The sequence below is a fragment of the Chinchilla lanigera genome, unplaced genomic scaffold (assembly GCF_000276665.1).
Source record: "Chinchilla lanigera isolate Chin_1 unplaced genomic scaffold, ChiLan1.0 scaffold00007, whole genome shotgun sequence".
NCBI lineage: Eukaryota > Metazoa > Chordata > Mammalia > Rodentia > Chinchillidae > Chinchilla > Chinchilla lanigera.
Window position 1 is genome coordinate 3,805,521 of NW_004955408.1, and position 3,518 is coordinate 3,809,038.

A 3,518-nucleotide genomic window follows, 5' to 3' on the forward strand; every position below is an offset into this window, starting at 1 on the left:
CGGGGCCGAGGGGCCGGCGCCGGCGCGACGGGAGCGACTGCATCTCCAGGCCTGGGCTAGCGTTTGCGGGTAACGGTTCATTCTGTGCCTCAGTGAGCCGAGCGCGGCCTTACCCCTTGGATCTGAGCAGAGGCGCACCCGACACAGCTTGACCCTTAACAAAGTCCTTACGTGAGTTTGACGGAAGACAACCCAGGGTCCTAAGTTTTTAAAACGCAAGGATCCCCTTCTGCCCCATCCCAGGGTGGTGTTTCATATTCAGTACTTTTAGTAAAAACCTGTTCTGTTCTGTTTCGTTCTTTTTGAGAGAGGGTCTCGCTATGCAGTTCAGGCTGGCCTTGAGCTCACTTTGTAGCCCAGACTGGTGTCTTAACTCACAACGATCCTCCTGCCTCAGCCTCCCCAGTGCTGTGATAACAGGCGTGCGCCACCACGGCCATCGAAAAACCTGTTTTCATGAGACAAAAAACTAGCTTTTGTCTCTAATTTCAGTTGTCACGCATGGTTCTTTCTCTTTCCACCTTCTGTGGGCGGGTGAGAGGGTGGAGGGCTGGAGCAGTTCCTGGACAGCAGGCACCAGTCATTACCCCCGGCTCTTCTGAAGACCGAAGGACTCAGCCTAAGACGAAGCCGGCTTCCCGACCACCTTCCTTCCTCCATAGTGCTTTGGTTATCCATTGCTTTACCCACCTCTGTGTGATAGTTTATTTTTATTACATTTTTCATTAGGAAGTAATGCATGGGATTTTGTTTATTACCTTTAGGCTGTTGGGTCCAACGAATTGAATTATATTCCTGTTTGCGGCACAATATAATGCTAACTCCATTTAAAGCCTCTCTTTTATTTTGTTATTTTTTCCCCCTTTAACATTCATTTTTTTCCCAACACCCCCAACCTTAGTCAGTCATGCGAAATGTCCATCTTTATTGACTGGGAGAAACCTTACATTATGTGTGTTTCAGAAATATGTGCATCTTGAAAGATAGGTTATGTTTTGCTTTTTTGAATTTGCCTGAACAAACACCACTGTGCTATAACTCTCATACTATTCGTTTTTTCCTTTAGCATTATGTGTTTTAATCATCTGTGTCACTATATGTAAATCTAGGTCATTATTCTTGGCTGTGATGAGTTCTCAAGGACGGATGGATGGAGAGAATAGGTATAGAGAGACATGTGGCATTGCTGGCTCTAGCTATCTGCATACTGACTTACTAAAAATCTCCATTCTTGCGCTACAGAATGCTGTCTGTCACTGGTTTCTTCCCACCAGCAGTGCATGAAGAGTCCCTTTTCCATCATCTGCCTGTACTTACTAGTATCGACTTTATTATTTTGTCATTTTGGTTGCTTAAAGCAGTTCTCCATGTTTGTTTTATTGAGTAGAATATCTCTTCATATTATTTTGCCGTTTGTGAATTGCCTATCCATCTTATTTGTTCTTTTCTTGATTTTTTTTTAAATCTACCTTACATTTTGTACATTTATGTTTGTGTATGAAAATAGTAGTTCTTTATCAGATGTAGGAGTTGGAAGTCTTTTCCTTGTGCCCATCAGTTAACTTCATTGATGTATTTATTATAATTATTACTGTTATTATTACTAGCAATACAAATTTAATGACAAAGTGTATCTCATGAAGCAAAGAAGGTGGTAGAAAAGACTTAAAACTCTGCACAGGGGCGGTGTCATAGCCAATAAGGTTTATCCAAGGCACGATTATTGCTAATTGAAAAGGAGACTTGTTCTCCTAATTTTACCTAAAAAGGTTTACTTTGTTTTTGTGTTATAATCATGAGTGAGTATTTAATTTTATCAAGTGTTCGTTCTGTATCTGGCAAGATGATCATGTGCTCTCTCCTGCTAATTTATAGTGATCTTAGGTTGGGCAATGTTTCCCTTTTTTTTCTTTTTTTCTATCTTTGGATGCAGTTCATTTAAGACAGAGATTATCTACTCCTTAGAAATTGGTAGAATAGCCGGGTGTGGTGGCGCACGCCTGCAATCCCAACACTTGGGAGGCTGAGGCAGGAGGATCCTTGCAAGTTTGAGGCCAGCCTGGGCTACCAAGTAAGCTCAAGGCCATCCTGAACTGCTTAGTGAGACCCTGTCTCAAAAAGACAAAAAAAAAAAAAAAAAAGTTGGTGGAATACACTTGTAAAACATAGGCCTGAGACTTTATGGGAAAGGTAATTTTAAATTATTTTCATTTATTCAGTGGGTCTTGTCATTTTTTGTCATGTATTGCCATTTTTGGAAATTGTTATTTTCTAGAAATTTTTAATCTATTTTAAAATGGACTCAAAACACATATAACCCATATATATATATTTTTTTGGGGGGGAGGGGTCTTTTTGATACAGGGTTTCACTTTCCTGTCCAGGCTGGCCTTGAACTCACTTTGTAGCCCAGGCTGGCCTCAAATTTGTCTTGATTCTCCTGCCTCAGCCTCCCCAGTGCTGGGATTACAGGCATGTGCCACCATGCCCTGCCCTATATTATTATAAGCGCCTAAATGCCTTATACTTATCATTTCCTCCTAGTTCTATAATCCTTTTTTATCTTCTGTCAGTTATTCTTGATCAGTCTCCCTAGAACAGTTGGTGGCAAACCTATGGCATGCATGTTACTGTGTTTTTCTTTTAAGACAAAGATGTTATGTAGAGTCATTTTTTTAATAAATTAATATACCTCAGTATTCCAGTTTTATTGCAGTGTTGGCACTTCCCAATAAATAAGTGGGTTGCAGTTTCGCATGGTCTCTAAAAGGTTCATCATCATTGCCTTAGAAGCTTGTGTTCTCAAATGCATACTTTGGGTTTTATTGACCATCTTCACTTTTTGTTCCCTGAATCCTCTATTACACTGATTCTGTTCTTAGATTACTTCATATCTTCATTTTTCATCGGTTGTGTGTGTTTTGTAATAGATTCGAACAGTGCAGGTATTTGTAAGGTGAGATAGGGAGCCCACGCCTGCCTTGCAAACCCACACTCCGAGAGCAGCCACAGTTATCGTGTTGGTGTGTTTTGCCTGGACCCTTTCCTATCTCTTACAAACACTCTCTACAGCTTTCCAAACTCTGTAAGTCATTGCCTTCTTTCTGCAGTGTACACACACACACACACACACACACACACACACACACACACACACAATTAAAATAGAATACCATAATTTATCCATTTGTCATTCATGGCCATTTAGGTTGAAAGACTTGGTCTTCTAATTGTGGAATTTAATTCACTTGTCTTTATTTTGGTTATTGGTAAGTGGTCTTGTTTCTGTCCATCTGGTTTGCCATGTATTTATCAGGAGGGTTTTTTTCTTTCCCTTTTTGAGCGGTTTTTTTTTCTTATTACCCTGGATTCAAGTTATCTTTGTCCCTCATTTTTTCTTTCCATTTTTTTTATTTAGAAACTTAGAAGTTCTTAACCTTAAAAGGTGGTTTTTAATATTTATTTATTTATTTATCTGAGACAGAATCTCGCCATGTAACCAAGGCTGGCCTCAAATT

General features: G+C 40.0%; 1 long non-coding RNA gene across 1 annotated transcript in view; it reads left to right on the forward strand.

The window, feature by feature from the left end:
• The window catches only part of LOC106147341, a 10,830-nt gene that overhangs the window by 1,829 nt on the left and 5,483 nt on the right, over window positions 1–3,518 (forward strand). The window lies entirely within an intron of this gene.